The 20444-nt window shown below is 40.8% G+C and overlaps 1 long non-coding RNA gene across 1 annotated transcript; it reads left to right on the forward strand.

The window, feature by feature from the left end:
* Positions 1-402: 402 nt before the first annotated feature.
* Positions 403-20070, forward strand: LOC122040760. Its single transcript, XR_006128717.1, has 4 exons — positions 403-796; positions 869-953; positions 1037-1128; positions 19777-20070. It is a non-coding gene; the product is annotated as an uncharacterized LOC122040760 (long non-coding RNA).
* The last annotated feature ends 374 nt before the right edge of the window (positions 20071-20444 follow it).

Genomic DNA, 20444 nt, shown 5'->3' on the forward strand with positions numbered 1-20444 from the left:
ACCTTCATATGAAAAATCAGGCTTTTCTAAATTAATTTCAGAAAATTTTTCATTTTTAAAATTATTTTTTTATTAAAAAGTTTATAAAAATTTATATAATCATCCAAAAATCTCAAAAAAGTAAATCTAACAAAAAAACAAACTTTATGTAAGATATTGCAAAATTAAATAATAAATGTTATTAGACGAAAAATCTTATTGGATTTTTCTGAAATTTTTAGAAATTTTTCGGGATTTAAACAGAGTCCGTATGACTCGTTTTGAGGGGATAAATCGTGGGGCTTGTGGAGACTTATTTGGGATACCCAAAATAAGTTGGAAATTGATTAAGGAGTTAACATAGAGTTTAATTATATTAACTTAGGTATTTAATTAAAAGCTTAATCTCTAAAATTCCCGATTTCTTCCTTCCTCCCCAAATCATCGTCGATACTCTCTGTTCTTCCTCCCGATCCTCTATTCTCGCGTGATGACACCACCACGTTGATCGTCGTGAGCCTACTGCCAACCGAGCCTCCCTTCTCCTCCACCGATTGCCTGAGCTCATTTAGCCATTCGATCTCCCCTCTCCTAGTCGCGGACACCAAGTGCTCGTCGGAAACGTGTCTATTCTCCCATGCCCTAGATCGCTGGATCGCCAATCCACCATCATCATCAGCACTTGCGCACCACCCGATCGACTGAGGTCATTCTGCTATCTTCTTTCCACCGGATTCTGGTTCTGTTCTTTTGCATCGCGCACCACCTTCCAATGATTGATGACGCGATTTCTTCATTGTCAGTTGCCACATTTAAGGTAAACGATTATTTCTGCATTCAATTTAAGGGGGGAACTATACTGATTACTGATTTTGGATGTATTACATAGAGGACAATAGCTTCTTGGTTGCTTCGATCTTGGTTCATTGTTGGCATCTGGTAATGTCGACACCATTTGGAAACGCCCGATCAAGGTAGGTTTTTGTTTAGAATCATAAAGCTTCAAAGTTCTTGCTTAATTGGGTTTGTTTGTGATGATCTTCCTGTTCTGGATTAGAGGAAGCAGAGGATCAGTGTACTGTGGACTTGCCCTGTTGCCGGTCACTGCAAATTCCACTTCTTGAAGCTGTGAAGGTTGTGGGTGAGGAGGTGAGGTTATGTTGAGCAATTTCGGATAGATTTGAAGTGTTTTAAGAAGAATTTTCATGATGATTTCATCTCTTGTGTGGGCTACGAAATTCTGGACAGAAATGGAAGGAGTAGTGGTGTGGATTGCATTGGCTATTAACAGTGGAGTGTAATAGAATTGGGAAAGTTGTGCTATAGATTTATTTCATTAGGTATTAGATTAGATTAAGCATTCTATATAGATGTTGATGTTGGGTGGTTAATCTAAGTTTATTGTGATTGATCATGGAATTTGAATTAAGTATGGAATGGAGATTAGATTTGGGTTAATGTTGAATTAAATCCACTATTTGTTTGGGATTTCATTTTGAGGTGGAGGGTGTTAATTGTGAGATAGGATTGATTTATTTGTGTGTTTGGAGATTAGTGTGCATTTTGTGGATGAATTGGAGTTATTAAATGATGTTGGATAGAATTGGATTATTGATTAAGGGGATTAATCTATAACCATATTTGATTAGATTTATTCTAATTAGGTGGGGGAAGTTATTTAGTTATTTAATTTCTATGAAATTAGCTAAATACACTATGTGATCGCAAGACTTGGATTCGGCACGAGTGTCTCGACGTGGGATTTCCGGACACGATCTGCGTATTAAGACGGGTATTTCTTCCTTGGCCTCTACGTAGTTTTTCTTAATCTTAGTGCATGGTTATTATGTGATGGTTTAGGCTGCTTTACCTTATATCGTGTTCGTTTGTTGCTTTCCTGTTTGATACTTATGCTTGACCTTTGTGATGATCTATTTAATTCTTATACAGTCTGCACTTTGGTTATCTATACTCTGTGGTATTTTTACATGTAGAGTATGTATGGTAGGGGATACTTCGTTGGTGGTATTCATATGATGATTGCCCATTTGTTTGTCGTGTATACATTTGTCTGGTGTGATAATTGGAGGAGTTATGTTGATTGTATATTTGTTGTATATACATGTGTCTGATGTGTTTTACTGGAGGATACATGTTAATTGTACCTATGTTCTGTATACATGTGTTTAGGGGGATTATCGGAGATTCTTGGTTGATTATACATATGTAGTTGTGTATATGCGTTTGGTGGGATATGTGGAGGTATCATGATGATCATACTCATGTTGTGGGGTACTTAGGTGGATTTAGAGTTTGCATGGATGATGACGGTGTTCGAATCATGATTATATATATATCATGTTCATCATTCATTGCATTACTAACGACTATTGTCTTCCTTGTGGGTGAGAGAGTCGTCAGTCGTTTATAGCTGTCCTTTTGACCACTGATGTGTTGGATTTTTCGGGCCGCGAAAACTGCGTTTTCGCGTCGCGGAAACCCCGAATCACCCATGCCACTGGATCTCGTGCGAAGAAAACTTTCGAAAATACGAGTACGAGTTTAAAGCTTCGATCTACAGTAGATCTACAAAAAGAAAAAACTTTTATACTTTTGAAGCGAAGCCCTTCGCGTTCCCGCTCGTCCAAACGGTGCCAGATCTCAAGAGTATCAAGATAGATACTCCTCTAGAAGTATCCACACGAACACGTAGGTGGAGAAAATCACACAAAAAAAGGTGTGCTAGCACCTATGTGTGGTTTGGCCAAGTTGAGGAGGAGAAGGAGAGGAAGAGCTAGAGGAAGAAGAAGGAATAATGAGGCTTGAATGAAAAAATCAATTTCATTCACAATGATAAGTGGCCGGCCACTTCTCCAAGGTGTAACCCCCATTCTCATTAAATATAGCCATTAAAGAGAATGGAGTTGTAACTCCCATGAGGTGGCACACTTTGATGACGTGGCACATCATCATTGATCCACATCTTGCCATCTCATCAATGATGTGGCAATTAGTCAAGTCAAACTTGACTCTTCCTCTTCCTCTTAAGTCAAGTCAAACTTGACCAAATCTCTTCCATGGTTGATCTAATCTAACCATTTGATTCAAGCCAACTTAATATAATGAATCTAATTCATTAAATTAAGTTGATTTAATGAGTCATAATCTAAATTAGACTCATTGAATAAATGAATCAACTTGAGTCCAACTCAATTAGCCCAATTTGGATTACTCTTAATCCAATTTGATTCATCAAATGAATCCAATCCTCTTGGTTCATCATATGAACCTAATCTCCATCTAATTGTCCTTAGTGTGTGACCCTATAGGTTCTTGTAACGTTGGCAATGCCCCTAAACCCATTTAGGAACATAAGTAATGAGCGGTATCTAGCAACACATCATTACTACCCAATGTTACAAGAATGTTGAGATCCAACATCACCTTGTGACTCCTCACAAAATATGACAAGTGTCCTTCTATCCTAGACATCTAGATTGATCAATGTGAGACATAGACTGTGTCATCCTCTGATCAAACTAAATCTTGAACTCCAAGTAGACTCACTAAATCAAATGAGCTCAATATCTTATATTGACTCATTTGGGCATGGCCATGCACTTCGTGGTCTCACTCTATCAAGAATACCGATGTCTCTCCCGTCATATAGGAGGGATAGATCCCATCTACATCACTCACTTTCCTCTGCATAATTTGTTATATACCCAGTGATTGCCTTTATAGTCCACCCAGTTACGGGTGACATTTGACGAAACCAAAGTACATAACTCCTTATGTAGGAAACCATCGTGACTTCAGGTCTAAGGACTAGTAGTCATACTAATAGCCACATGAGAAAGTATATGACACTCATATAACGATCCATGATACTTTCTCATAGCGGGTCATTCAGTATACATTCTCCAATGCATACCCATGTGTCAACTTGATATCTCTATATCCATGACTTATGAGATCAAGTCATCGAGTTGACCTACATGCTAGTCTTATCGCATTAACATTGTCCCTAAATGTTAATACTCGACTAGGAATGATTAAGAGTAGTGTTCCCTATATCATCTTACTATCGGTTCAACTAACCGATTGATATAGGTGAGAACCGTCTACTCAAGGACGTTATTATACTTAGTTTATTTGACACCAATACAAGTAAGTATAATAACCAAAAACCAAATGCCTTTATTTGTATAGAATATGATACAACAAGTCCAAAATACAACCATCAAATGATTGGCTCTAGGGCTCTAGCTAACAATCTCCCATTAGCACTAGTGCCAATCAGTGTAGGCTCTAAGCCCTAATGACCTAGTGTGACCATCATGCTTCCTCTGTGTCAAAGCCTTGGTCAAGGGATCTGCGATGTTAGCCTCTGTAGGTACTCTGCAAATTTTCACATCTCCTCTCTCGATGATCTCTCGAATGATATGGAAGCGCCCTAGTATGTGTTTGGTCCGCTGGTGTGAGCAAGGTTCCTTCGCCTGTGCTATAGCTCCATTGTTGTCACAATAGAGCTCAATGGGGTCAGCAATGCTAGGAACCACCCCAAGTTCAATGATGAACTTGCGGATCCAAACTGCCTCCTTCTTGCCTCGATGCGTGAATACTGATCTGTTGTAGAATCACCATCGTGTCCCGCTTGAACTCTTCCACTCACAAGACCACCATTAATGCAAAACACGAACCCCGATTGCGATCTATAGTCATCCTAGTTCGGAAGCTAGCATCACTATAACCCTTTACACTAGCTCATCATTGCCTCCATATATCAAGAAATATTCTTTAGTCCTTCTTAAGTACTTAAGAATATTCTTGACCACTATCGATGACTTTCACCTAGATGACTGGTATCTACTCGCCATGCTCAAAGCATACGAGACATCGGTCGAGTACATAGCATGGCGTCATGATCGATCCTATGGGTGAGGCATAAGAGATCTGATTTATGCGGTCTCCTCTCTAGAAGAGGGACCTTGAGTTTCGAAAGACTCACGCCATGTGACATCTAAATCCTTCTTGGAGTTCTGCATGGCAAACCGAAGGAGTACCTTGTCAATGTATGTACTCTGACTTAGGCCAAGCAATCTCTTAGATCTATCTCTATAGATCTGTATCCTTAGAATGCGGGATGCTTCACCTAAGTCCTTCATTGAGAAGCAACTCCCTAGCCATGTCTTGACAGACTGAAGCATAGGGATGTCCTTCCCAATGAGCAGTATGTCATCCACATACAATATAAGGAAGACAACTATGTCCCCTACAACCTTCTTGTAGACATAAGGCTCATCTTCGTTCTTGATGAAACCAAACTGTTTGATTGCATCATCAAATCGAAGATTCCAACTCCGAGAAGCTTGATTTAGTCTATAAATGGACCTATGCAGCTTGCATACTCTGCTAGTATGCTGTGGATCTACAAAACCCTCAGGTTGTGTCATGTACACATTCTCGAGTAGGTTTCCATTCAGAAACGCGGTTTTGACATCCATCTGCCATATCTCACAGTCATGGTAGGCTACAATAGCAAGCATAATCCGAATGGACTTAAACATCGCTACTGGAGAAAAGGTTTCATCATAGTCAATACCATGAATCTGCTTGAAACCTTTAGCTACCAAGCGACCTTTATAGATAAGTCCATCCATGTCAGTCTTTCTCTTAAAGACCCACTTACACCCAATGGGTTTTACCCCTTCAGGTGGATCAACCAAAGTCCATACTTGGTTGGTGTACATGGATTCCATCTCAGATCTCATGGCCTCTAGCCATTTCTTAGAATCTGGTCTCATCACAGCTTCCTGATAGGTGGTAGGCTCATCCTCTATGAGCTCAATGTCATCATGGTCAGACAAGAGAAATGAGTATCTCTCAGGCTGACGACGTACCCTATCAGACCTGCGAAGAGGTATGTCTACTTGAACTGATTGTTGTTCCTCAACTCCTTGTGGAACAACATCATCCACAACACTTTGTGGTTCCAGTTCAATTTCCATCGAGGCATCAGTGCTATTGTTCGCATCTTGAACTTCTTCAAGATCGAACGCACTCCCACTAGTCTTTCTAGAAACAAAGTCCCTTTCTAGAAAGACCCCAGTCTTTACCACAACTACCTTATGCTGACTGGGAATGTAGAAGTAATATCCCTTAGTTTCCTTAGGATATCCAATGAAATAGCACTTGTCGGATTTGGGTCCTAATTTATCTGAGACTTGACGTCTAACGTAAGTCTCACAACCCCAAATCCTCATGAAAGACACCTGGGCATCCCTCCCAGTCCATATCCTATATGGTGTCTTTATCACGGCCTTGGTTGGAACTCGGTTGAGTATAAAAGCTGCCGTGTCTAGAGCATAACCCCAAAGGTATGTCGGAAGATCTGTGTGACTCATCATAGATCGCACCATATCTAATAGGGTACGATTCCTTCTTTCGGATACATCATTCCACTGTGGTGTTCCAGGAGGAGTGAGTTGGGATAGAATCCCACACTCAGCTAGGTAGTCACGAAACTCATGGCTAAGGTATTCTCCACCTCGATCTGATCGAAGTATCTTAATACTCTTGCCAAGCTGGTTCTGTACTTCATTCTTGAATTCTTTGAACTTTTCAAAGGATTCTGACTTATGTGTCATCAAGTACACATAACCATATCTACTGAAGTCATCAGTAAATGTGATGAAGTACCTATAACCGCCTCTAGCAGCGACATTGAAAGGGTCACATACATCACTATGTATGAGTCCTAACAAATCAGTCGCTCTCTCGCTGTGCCCACTAAAGGGAGTCTTGGTCATCTTGCCTCGTAGGCATGACTCGCATATCTCATATGATTCAAAATCAAATGAGTCCAACAAACCATCCTTATGGAGCTGGAATAAGCGCTTGTCATTTATATGACCTAAGCGACAGTGCCAGAGGTAGATTTGGTTCATGTCATTTGACTTAAACCTCTTGGTATTAATGTTATAGATAGGGCTCTCAAGGTCTAGAATATAGAGTCCTTTTATCAGAGGTGCACTACAATAGAACATATCGTTTAAATAGACGGAACAACATTTGTTCTTTATAGTAAACGAGAAACCTTTCTTGTCCAAACAAGAAACTGATATAATGTTCTTAGTTAATGCAGGCACATAACAACAATCGACTAACTCTAGTACAAGCCTAGAGGGCAGAGATAGAAAGTAAGTCCCTACAACAACAGCAGCAACCCGTGCTCCATTGCCTACTCGTAGGTCCACCTCGCCCTTTGTCAATGCCCTGCTATTTTTCAGCGCCTGCACATCAGTATAAATGTGAGAAGCACATCCAGTATCTAATACCCATGATCTAGAAATAGATAGATTGACTTCTATAACATATATACCTGAAGTGGAAGTCTCACTTCGCTTCTTTTTAAGATCCTCCAAGTATACCTTGCAGTTCCTCTGTTGGTGCAACATCCCTCAGGTCAAGGTTGACCTAGTTGACCAAGCTTGAGTCTTGGTTTGAGTTTCGATGTTTGACAATACAAGGTTAATTGAAGAAGAGTCAAGTAGGTCAAGGATGACCGGATACTTGACTGGGAAGTCCTAACTAGGATGTTAGGCAGGAGGAAAGACCTGGTGAGTGAAGCCACGCAGAAGAAAATCCTGGTGAGTGAAGCCAGGTGAAAATCCTAGTGAGTGAAGCTAGGTGAAAGACCTGGTGAGTGAAGCCAGGCAGAAGAAAGTCCTGGTGAGTGAAGCCAGGCAGAAGAAAATCCTGGTGAGTGAGGCCAAGTGAAAATCCTAGTGAGTGAAGCTAGGTGAAAGACCTGGTGAGTGAAGCCAGGCAGAAGAGAAGTCCTAGTGAGTGAAGCTAGGCAGATTGGAAGTCTTGGTGAGTGAAGCCAGGCACAGGGAAAATCCAGATGGATCAAGGATGATCGGACATCTGGTGTTGGGAAGTCCAAGTAGGTTAAAGGATTGACTGGATACTTGACATGAGGAAATCCAGATGAGTCAAGGTTGACCAGACATCTGGTGGAAGTCCAAGTAGGTCAAGGGAGTGACCGGATACTTAGCACGAAGAGAAAAGTCCAAGTGGGTCAAAGGGATTGACCGGACACTTGGTGGGGAGACATGGCAGGTCAAGGGAGTGACCAGATGCTAGGCATGATGTACCAACAGGTCAAGGTTGACCGAATGTTGGTTTGAGAGGCTTGAGACTTGGTTTTGGGCAAAAACCAAGAGCTGGATCGATCAGTGGATCGATCCAGGAGCTGGATCGATCAATGGATCGATCCAAGCTTTTCCCCAGCGAACAGAAAGCCTCTGGATCGATCAGTGGATTGATCCAGGCCTTTCCCAGCGAACAGAGAGCCTCTGGATCGATCAGTGGATCGATCTAGAGGTCCCAATCGATCAGCCGATCGATTGGGACGTTGCTGGTTCACGCGATAAGCGCTGGATCGATCCGTGGATCGATCCAGGCTTTCGCGCGTAAGGCGCTCTGGATCGATCCGTGGATCGATCCAAAGCCTCCCTGATCGATTGGGAGCTTTCGAATCGATCAGGATCCGACCGTTGCGTCGTATTTGAGCTGCAGGCGTGCGATGGCTGCGCTACAACTTCACGATTTCATATCAGATCAACACAGCGACTTCTCCACACTTATCTCAAGCTCAGATCGCTAGTTCTTGAAGGTTCTTGGAGGTTTCCCAAGTCAAGAGGTGGATCAAAAGCAAGAAGAAGAAAGCTAGGGTTAGGGTTTTCATTTCATATCTTGTAAGATATCTATTGTATTTGTTTCCCTTGCTTTCTTCTTGTATTGTGAGAGTTGTAGGGCTTCTCCGCCTTCAGTAGTTACTGTAAAGGAGTGTTATTCATAGTGGAGGGTGCGTGAGTAGGTGTGGATCCTTGGACTAGTCACCTCTTGTGAGGTGGATACCAAGTAAACCATCCTTGTCAGCATTGTATGCTTTTGTTTCTTATATTTCCACTGCATATCTCTGAAGAAACGAGCAACGCCGACGATGAGCACGCGAAGAGCTATTCACCCCCCCCCCTCTAGCTACTTTTCGGTCCCAACAAGTGGTATCAGAGCGAGGCCGCTCTTCACCGGAATCATCGCCGGAAGGGGCAAACAAAACAAGCAAAGCTAAAGGGTGAAGAAGTTGAAGAAATCCTACAAGTCGAAGACTTCATCAAAAGGCTCAACTTCAAATTACAAGATGGACTTGGATTTGACACGAGGGTGGCTCCACGATACACTTCCACGAGCTTCGATTCTTGGAAATCAAGAATTGAAAATTTTCTTATGATGGAGATAGAGCAATGATTTGCTCTTATGGAAGGCTTCAAGACTCCAACAAACTCAAAGGGCAAAGTTCTCAAGAGGAGCAAGTGGAGCCAAGAGCAAGTCCAAAGGTGCGAGGCCAATGACAAAGTGACCAAGCTCTTGGTCAATTTATTGCCAAGCACCATCCTTTACAAAATTGGAGAATTTGAAGATGCAAAGGAATTATGGAGTAAATTGGCCAAGCTTCATGAAGAGGTCCCCTCCACTGTACAAGAGCAAGAAGAATCCAGAGAGGGTGACTCTTTGGAACAAGACCAAGAGGAGGACTCCGAGGTTGAGAGATGCTCAACCTCCGAAGAAGAAGCTTCATCTTCGAGGGAGTGCAATGAAGAGAACAAGGAGGGAGCATACTCCTTGTTCCATGTACAAGATGATGAAGCCTCCACCTCTAGGATTGAGGGGGAGTGTAGATCAATGAACCCGGAGCAAGAAGAGGCCTCCACATCTGGGTCAAGTGAAGAAGAAGAAAATGGTGCCACCTCCAAAATTCAAGAAATATCAAATGGAGGAGCAAGTGTCATCCCTACACAAGAAGGTATAAATGTTTCAATTAAAAATAAAAATCATATAATATGTTTTGAGTGTAGGGAAAGTGGGCACTACTAGAGCAAGTGTCCCAACTTGGCCAAGAAGAAGGGTCAAGTGACACAAAAGGACAAGGAGAAGCCCAAGGAGACCACCCCCGGAACAAAGAAGAGCAAGGAGCACATTGTGTGTTTCGTGTGTCAACAAAAAGGGCATTACTGAAGTCAATGCCCCAAGGGGAAGAAGATGATTAAGGCTCAAGGAGGCACTAGTCAAGGGAGAGTCTCCAAGGTAAAAAAGAAGGTATCTTTTATTGAGCCTACCCCTTTAAATTATGGTAAAGAGCATGATAGTTCTAATCTATATCATTTTAATGCTATTTACCATGAAAATAGGAGACATGATAAGGTTAAGGAAAATCATGTAGCTTATCATGCTAAAACCTCTCAACCTAGGGCTAGGAAGATAGATAAAAATCTAGGCAATCACACTAAGGACCATAGTTATAAACCTAGAAACAAAAATGCTCATGGGTGTAATGAAAAATCAAAATCTAAGAATTTAATGATAGAAAATCAAGTCTTGAGGTCAAGACTTGACAAACTAGAAAAGACCCTAAAAAGGATGGAAAATATCCTTAAAGGGCAAAATAAGCAAAATCTAGGTTTAGGACAACAAGGGTCATCCAAGGGCCATAGAGGTTTGGGATACAAACCTAAAATCAAAAAGGATGTACCTACTTACCATAGGGTTCCATATAGCTATGGAACCAACCCTAAGTCTAGAAGTCAAGTCAAGGATACAAGGGATGTCATCCCTAGAAGTATCTTTGCAACAACAAATGTGAGACTTTTAAGAAGTCTAAGAAAATCACTAACAAGGTCACAAGGGAGGCTATCCCTAGAGTTGACCTAGAAAAAGTGACCAAGGCTTTTAAGAAGCCAAACAAGGTCACTAGGAAGGTATCTAGGGAAGTTATCCCTAGTGAATACCTAGAGTATCCAAGGAGCACCAATAGGTTTTGGGTTCCTAGGAGCATCTTCTCTACCCCATAGAAGGGTTAGAGAGTGTCAACTCTAAGAAGAAGGGTAGTTAACCCAACTTTGAAGAAATTGACACTTAAGGAGCATTTTCAAGGTTATTATTAACCTTTGAAAATAAAATGGATTTATATTTACTCCTTGAAAGAGTAAAATGTGCCTAATGATGGAAAATTGATTCTATCTTAAGATGGCATAAATTGGGAAAACCTAGAGAAATACCAAGTTGGGATTTTGGTATTCTTTTAGAAACTTAAGGCAATCCGGGTCTTGATTTATGTGATTACTCTTAAGGAAAAATGAAATATGCCAACATTTGAGGAATAAGCTCGATTTCAATTGACATAAGTTAATCAAGAGAATTAGAAATGCCAATTTATGTTTTGGCATTTTCTTGAAGCATTTAGGGTGATCTAGATTTAATTTTTAAGTTAGCTTAGATTAAGGATACTTAGATAGGTAATCTAGGTAATTTTATTTATGCTAAACCTTGCCATGTTATGTTTGCCCATCACATGCCATAACACCATATTTAGTTTTATATTTTTCATTCATGACTTATTATGAAAAATACAAAAATACCATGTCATGTCATACATACATCATGTAATTATAGGAATCTTTCTTTTGAAAGCTATTTCATTTTGATGTATGTCATAACATTATCATGCATTATGTTTAACTCCTTAAAAGCAAGGACAAATGACATTTATCAACAAGTGTTTTTAACAAGTGTTGTCAACAAGTGGTATTAACAAGTAACATCCTAAGTGGATGTTCAATATCCACAAAATGCCTAGATAGATATGCATGATCCCTAGATTAGGGCAAAATCAAACTTTATATCTCACAAAGACCAATAAGATGACTTATATGTGTTTTAGTGCACATTAGATACAAGTGAGATGTTAGGATGATGAACAAAACTCAAGATGTTGATTTAGTGCATTTTTTTGAGTTTTAAGTTCATCAAAACATATAGTTATGTGTTTTCCCATCATTGGGAAAGCTAATGTACAAGTAATGTGCATTAAGCCCAAGGAATATGGTGGGATATTGGTTTTGAAAATGTTTTTAAAATAATTTTTGGAAAACCTTGGTGAAGGCTATCTTTTGAGAGTAATCACCATTGAATAGTTAGACACAAACTTGAAGAAAACACTAAAGCTTTTGCAAGGTTTCAAGTTTGTATCAATCTTTGAAAATATGAAGTATTTTCTTAGAAAACTATTTTTCCTTGATAGTATATACCCTAAATAATGTCTACACAAATTTTTGCGATTTTTGGAATTTTGTAGATTTTTCTAGGGGTTTCTGAAATTCACAGAAAGTGAATTTCAGCAACTATCAGACCTCAATCGATCACCCGATCGATTGAAGGGTCTCAATCGATCGGACGATCGATTGAGAGCAAGCTTCTCGCGAACAGAAGCTTTCTGGATCGATCCACCGATCAATCCAGCCCTCCTGAATCGATCAGTGGATCGATTCAGCAAGGTTCAATCGATTGGAACCCAACTCCAATCGATCCACATTGCTGATTTTGGCTGGGAAGGCCTGATTTCAGCATCTTTGAACCTATTTTAGTCTAGGTAACCATTCCAAACCCCTGAAAATACATTTGTATACATAAAAAGGGTGTTTTCATGTGAAAAACAAGGATGAATTGGTTAAGGAAGGCTAAGTTGAAGTTTAGGTTGAGGTTTGTTTCAAATTTTAAATATTTGAGCCTCAAAACTTCTAAAATTGGGTTTCCTAAAGTTTTAGGAATTCCAAGTCATTGTTGGTGCAATGACAGAAGTTACCACCATGTCTTTAGGGGGAGGGACTCTTTAAAGACATGAAAATTATTTTTCATGAACCTTGAAAGGTGGTTAACCTTCCGTTAAGAACATGCTCAAGGTTGAGCGTTTGAACTTTAATGGGGAGTGGATATCCTCATTGTTCAAGTGGTTTCAAGTGGATAATGCTCAAGGATGGGCATTTGCCTACATTGGGGGAGAATGTAGGGTTAAGGATAATGAAGGGTATGAGACCTTCATTATCGTGTTAATCACAACGAATGAAGTTGTGAACAACGATGAGCAACTCTTCAGGGGGAGAGTTTTCAACAAGTGAATTTGTTGATATGTGCCCAAAAATGGGCATGGTTTGATGTGTGCCAATAGGGGGAGAATGAAAGGGAGTAAGTTAGACTTTCATTACCTAGAGGGAGTTTGCCCTCTTAGGGGGAAAATGAAGGGATTAACTTATGTATTCATTACCTAGTGGCATGAAGAAGGTTTATGCTATGGGATTAGCCTAACTTACATGTGGTATTGTAAGTGATAGTGTTGGTATTATCAAACATCAAAAAGGGGGAGATTGTTGGTGCAACATCCCTCAGGTCAAGGTTGACCTAGTTGACCAAGCTTGAGTCTTGGCTTGGGTTTCGATGTTTGACAATACAAGGTTGATTGAAGAAGAGTCAAGTAGGTCAAGGATGACCGGATACTTGACTGGGAAGTCCAAACTGGGATGTTAGGCAGGAGGAAAGACTTGGTGAGTGAAGTCAGGCAGAAGAAAATCCTGGTGAGTGAAGCCAGGTGAAAATCCTAGTGAGTGAAGCTAGGTGAAAGACCTGGTGAGTGAAGCCAGGCAGAAGAAAGTCCTGGTGAGTGAAGCCAGGCAGAAGAAAATCCTGGTGAGTGAAGCTAGGTGAAAATCCTAGTGAGTGAAGCTAGGTGAAAGACCTGGTGAGTGAAGCCAAGCAGAAGAGAAGTCCTAGTGAGTGAAGCTAGGCAGATTGGAAGTCCTGGTGAGTGAAGCCAGGCATAGGGAAAATCCAGATGGATCAAAGATGATCGGACATCTGGTGTTGGGAAGTCCAAGTAGGTCAAAGGATTGACTGGATACTTGGCATGAGGAAATCCAGATGGGTCAAGGTTGACCAGACATCTGGTGGAAGTCCAAGTAGGTCAAGGGAGTGACTGGATACTTGACACGAAGAGAAAAGTCCAAGTGGGTCAAAGGGATTGACTAGACACTTGGTGGGGAGACTTGGCAGGTCAAGGGAGTGACCAGATGCTAGACATGATGTACCAACAGGTCAAGGTTGACCGAATGTTGGTTTGAGAGGCTTGGGACTTGGTTTTGGGCAAAAACAAAGAGTTGGATCGATCAGTGGATCGATTCAGGAGCTGGATCGATCAATGGATCAATCCAGGCTTTTCCCCAGCGAACAGAAAGCCTTTGGATCGATCAGTGGATCGATCCAGGCCTTCCCCAGCGAACAGAGAGCCTCTGGATCGATCAGTGGATCGATCCAGAGGTCCCAATCGATCAGCCGATCGATTGGGACGCTGCTGGTTCGCGCGATAAGCACTGGATCGATCCTTGGATCGATCCAGGCGCTTTCCCAGAGCACAGAGGCGCTCTGGATCGATCCGTGGATCGATCTAAAGCCTCCCCGATCGATTGGGAGCTTTCGAATCGATCGGGATCCGACCGTTGCGTCGTATTTGAGCTGCAGGCGTGCGATGGCTGCGCTACAACTTCACGATTTCATATCAGATCAACACAGCGACTTCTCCACACTTCTCTCAAGCTCAGATCGTCAGTTCTTGAAGGTTCTTGGAGGTTTCCCAAGTCAAGAGGCGGATCAAAAGCAAGAAGAAGAAAGCTAGGGTTAGGGTTTTCATTCCATATCTTGTAAGATATCTATTGTATTTGTTTCCCTTGCTTTCTTCTTGTATTGTGAGGGTTGTAGGGCTTCTCTGCCTTCAGTAGTTACTGTAAAGGAGTGTTATTCATAGTGGAGGGTGTGTGAGTAGGTGTGGATCCTTGGACTAGTCACCTCTTGTGAGGTGGATACCAAGTAAACCATCCTTGTTAGCGTTGTATGCTTTTGTTTCTTATATTTCCGCTGCATATCTCTGAAGAAACGAGCAACGCTGACGACGAGCATGCGAAGAGCTATTCACCCCCCCCCCCCCCCTAGCTACTTTTCGGTCCCAACATCCTCTTCCAGTGCCTGGTCTGACCGCAGTGGAAGCAGGTAGCATCCTTGGTGACCCCTCCTTTAGGCTTCAGTGCCTTGCCTTTGCCCTTGGCTTGGGACTTTCCCTTGCCTTTGGGCTTGCCCTTGCCCTTATGTTTCTGAACCATCAGAACAGTGTTGGGCTTAGCCTTCTTAAGGTTTAGCTCAACAGTTCTTAACATACTAAGCAGCTCGGGCAGTGGCTTGTCAATCTCGTTCATATTGTAGTTTAGAACGAATTGACTGTAGCTATCCGGCAAGGATTGCAAAATCAGGTCAGTAGCCAGCTCTTGGCCAAGAGGGAACCCCAACCTTTGTAGGTTCTCTATGTACCCAATCATTTTGAGTACATATGGGCCTACAGGAGCCCCGTCTGACATCTTGCACTGAAATAGTGCCCTTGAGATCTCAAATCTCTCATGCCTCGCTTGACCTTGATATAGTTGACGAAGATGTTCAACCATATCGTAAGCGCCCATTAACTCATGTTGCTTCTGAAGCTCAGAGTTCATGGTCGCGAGCATTAGACAAGACACATCTAATGCGTCATCTTGATGCTTCTTGTAAGCATCTCGATGCCTTTCGCGTGGCGGGGAGGAGCCTCGGAATGGGGCTCCAGGCGTATAGTTTACGTTCTTGGGTGAGAACTATTCTCGGGTTCCTGTAAGAAGTTTGCTCCATTGAGCTTGTCCTTCTCGAGGACGGATCGCGAGGAGAAGGTGTTCGTGTTCGACGTCATGATAATCTACAACAGAAAATGCGAAATAAATATCATATTCTTAATCATTTAATTAGGCCTTTAACTAAATAATGCTCCCACTGAATTCTATAATTCATGTGGGACAAGATCCACATCATACTAACCCTTGAGTTAGCTTTGGCTAATACGCCCAAGACTTAGTATGATCGGTAGGTAACGATTACCAATTACATCTCTATGCAACTCTTGTTTATAGGATCAATATCCGCATTTATATTAAAACTCGAGTTAGCTTTGGCTAATACGCCCGAGAGTTAATTTATATGTGATTTTGACCTATCTTTCCAACCGTTGGAAGAATGCCTACAGTTGTACTCGATCCAACCGAGTTAACTAGTTACTCAATCTAATTGAGTTGAACTCACCCATGCGTTGATAGGCGGGACCAAGATTGTCCCTCCGTACCCTACCAAGATAATATGTGTTGCTCTGCTTTGGCAGATTCAACAACACATGTGATCGAGGTAGTAGTAGGTATCACGGCACGGTAGACATTAGAGTTGACGTGATTTAGATCTAATCTAAATGATGATGCATATCAAATACTTGATTTAGATCTAATCTAATCGTGGGGTGTATCATGTGCACGATTTAGATCTTATCTAATCGCTAGGCACTAATTAACTACTTAATTAAACATGCATCACATACATATAAACAATTAATTAAATTATTTTGTGATTGTGTCATGGCCCTACTACGATCTTCTCAAGCCAATGAGAAGATCGGATGGTCAACCTAAGGTCAACAACTTCTCAAGCTTCTTCCTTTGACCACCTTGTGTTGCTCGCGCTCTCCTCGTAACTCCGTCTCGTGTGGACCTTCCACCGCTTCAAAATTACATTACAATTTTGAAACTCGAGTTACATTCGAGTCTAAATCTAATTTACAACCAGAATATAAGAGAAAGGCACGATGCGCAGGTCGTGAAAATAAAATAAAATAAATACAGCACGCACATCACATAACGGCACACAGGTCGTATTATGAATTACAACACAATTGTCCAATCGAATTGGGTCTTTGGGCCATGACTATCACAAAATTAATATATAATTCAAAATTATATATATTTTTTATAATTTTCTGTAATTTTTCATAATTTTACAGATTTTATGAGTAAATTTTTCTCGGCGGTCCCGATTAGCGATTTCAAGCGCAATCGCGGAGCAAATCCCCTTGCGGGGTTAGAGGCAGTACCCCTACCCGCGATCTAACCATCGCGAGTTGCTCCTAAGCGATCCAAGAGCGCCTTAGCCCGCTGTCCCAAAAGATTTTGGGTCGAAACATTACCGTTTTTGGAAAAACTTCTCGGTAGTCGAAGCCTACAAGTGTTGAAACACTTGTGCTTCGCTTCTACGAGAAAAATACCCATAAAATCATAAAAATTAGGAAATTCACAGAATGTTACAGTATGCATATTTTTCATAAAAATACTAATTGAAACTCGTACTCGCTTCGCATGTGGCTCTGATACCACTGTTGGGTTTTTCGGGCTACGAAAATCGCGTTTTCGCGTCGCGGAAACCCTGAATCACCCATGCCACTGGATCTCGTGCGAAGAAAACTTTCAAAAATACGAGTACGAGTTTAAAGCTTCGATCTATAGTAGATCTACAAAAAGAAAAAACTTTTATACCTTTGAAGCGAAGCCCTTCGCGTTCCCGCTCGTCCAAACGGTGCCGGATCTCAAGAGTATCAAGATAGATACTCCTCTAGAAGTATCCACACGAACACGTAAGTAGAGAAAATCACACAAAAAAAGGTGTGCTAGCACCTATGTGTGGTTTGGCCAAGTTGAGGAGGAGAAGGAGAGGAAGAGCTAGAGGAAGAAGAAGGAATAATGAGGCTTGAATGAAAAAATCAATTTCATTCACAATGATAAGTGGCCGGCCACTTCTCCAAGGTGTAACCCCCATTCTCATTAAATGTAGCCATTAAAGAGAATGGAGTTGTAACTCCCATGAGGTGGCACACTTTGATGATGTGGCACATCATCATTGATCCACATCTTGCCATCTCACCAATAATATGGCAATTAGTCAAGTCAAACTTGACTCTTCCTCTTCCTCTCAAGTCAAGTCAAACTTGACCAAATCTCTTCCATGGTTGATCTAATCTAACCATTTGATTCAAGTCAACTTAATATAATGAATCTAATTCATTAAATTAAGTTGATTTAATGAGTCATAATCTAAATTAGACTCATTGAATACATGAATCAACTTGAGTCCAACTCAATTAGCCCAATTTGGATTACTCTTAATCCAATTTGATTCATCAAATGAATCCAATCCTCTTAGTTCATCATATGAACCTAATCTCCATCTAATTGTCCTTAGTGTGTGACCCTATAGGTTCTTGTAACGTTGGCAATGCCCCTAAACTCATTTAGGAACATAAGTAATGAGCGGTATCAGCAACATATCATTACTACCCAATGTTACAAGAATGTTGAGATCCAACATCACCTTGTGACTACTAATTGTGACTCCTCACAAAATATGACAAGTGTCCTTCTATCCTAGACATCTAGATTGATCAATGTGAGGCATAGACTGTGTCATCCTCTGATCAAACTAAATCTTGAACTCCAAGTAGACTCACTAAATCAAATGAGCTCAATATCTTATATTGACTCATTTGGGCATGGCTATGCACTTCGTGGTCTCACTCTATCAAGAATACCGATGTCTCTCCCGTCATATAAGAGGGATAGATCCCATCTACATCACTCACTTTCCTCTGCATAATTTGTTATATACCCAGTGATCGCCTTTATAGTCCACCCAGTTACGGGTGACGTTTGACAAAACCAAAGTACATAACTCCTTATGTAGGAAACCATGGTGACTTCAGGTCTAAGGACTAGTAGTCATACTAATAGCCACATGAGAAACTATGACACTCATATAACGATCCATGATACTTTCTCATGGCGGGTCATTCAGTATACATTCTCCAATGCATACCCATGTGTCAACTTGATATCTCTATATCCATGACTTGTGAGATCAAGTCATCGAGTTGACCTACATGCTAGTCTTATCGCATTAACATTGTCCCTGAATGTTAATACTCGACTAGGAATGATTAAGAGTAGTGTTCCCTATATCATCTCACTATCGGTTCAACTAACCGATTGATATAGGTGAGAACCGTCTACTCAAGGACGTTATTATACTTTGTTTATTTGGCACCAATACAAGTAAGTATAATAACCAAAAACCAAATACCTTTATTTGTATAGAATATGATACAACAAGTCCAAAATACAACCATCAAATGATTGGCTCTAGGGCTCTAGCTAACATGATGGAGAGTGGTAGCTAGGAGTAGAGCTAGTCCTGTCGCGCTTACTCTGTCGCTCAGTGTTCTGTCAGCCTCGACCGCTCTGAAGTAGTGACTCTTGAGAGTACAGTAGTCAGAGGGCTAGAGATGTGAGTGATTAGGGACCTTTAGCTATGTAGTTAGATAACTACTTAACTGACCGTCCGCTTCGACCGCCTATAGTAGTCCATGTACTGAAGGCTAGTACGGCTTGTCACGGACCCAAGCCTCTCGGCCATACAAGGGTCGTAGTGCCTAGAGAGGTGATGGGGGTGACCATGGAGCATGCATACGCATTTTTTCATATGATGCACGGTGCATCTGTGGAGTTATATTTGCATGCATACCTAGTAGATACTAATAGTATGTGATTGTGGTTGTTGCACTTGTTTGAGATATGCTTGTTGCATATGGTTGTCATGCTACATACATATCATTTATTTTACATGTATATGCAGTTGTATTTATATTGCACAGGTGTCCTGAGTGGGTTTGTTGCAGATCCAGTGAGTTTACTGGTCATTGTACCATGTGTCATTTCCAGATTGGGTATGTGTTTATCATTTTGTCAGTTGTAGTATGTGCAGTTTTGTATGTCAGATATGATCGTTATACCATGTGAGATAGACTGGTATTGGTAGTTGTGTTTATTGGATATGTTCTTTATTCTCTATTGAGACTGTATACTTTTGATCTCCATGTTATTTATGGTCCATGCACTATCTTATCTATTACCCGCTGAGTTACCTATACTCACCACCGCATTTATACCTTTATGTTTTTAGGTAGCAAATAGATGGTTGGTGTGTCGCTTGGAGTATCCTGTCTGCTGGGTCCTACGTCACATCCGAAGGCCGTTTCGGGTTTGTATATTTGTATTTGATATTTGCTGTATTTGGTGTGTTGTTGTATTTGTTGTTGTGGTTGTTGTATAAAGCCTAGTCGGCTAGCAGTGTATTAATTTTTGTTGTATTTGACTTTCTGTTATCGTTTTTCCGCTGTGTTGATTTTTAATGCAGCCGAGTGGGTTGTTCATTGTATATATATAATTACGTGGTTGTGTTTAATTATGTTCCAGCCGAGTGAGCTGAATATAAACTGCATGGTTGTGTATATATTCCAGCCGCATGTGGCTGATGTATTTTGTATGTATGTATGTATGTATGTTTCAGATTATCACCGGTACAGGGGAGATACTGTCGAAATTTTTTGATAGGGACTCCTTTGGGAGCGTGACACTTTATTATCACAAAAAATTAAGTATTTCAAAAATTAATTTTCAAAATAATTTTACTCACTAAAATTCATTTTTCAAAGGAAATATTTTTTAAAAATAATATAATAGTCAGAAAATTTTAAAAAAATTGTTAGTATATGACATCTTTATTTTTCATAAAAAAAAATTAACACAAAACATGAAAAGAAAGTATGTGAAATAATTATGGTGTGTTTG

The sequence above is a fragment of the Zingiber officinale genome, chromosome 2A (genome assembly GCF_018446385.1).
Source record: "Zingiber officinale cultivar Zhangliang chromosome 2A, Zo_v1.1, whole genome shotgun sequence".
NCBI lineage: Eukaryota > Viridiplantae > Streptophyta > Magnoliopsida > Zingiberales > Zingiberaceae > Zingiber > Zingiber officinale.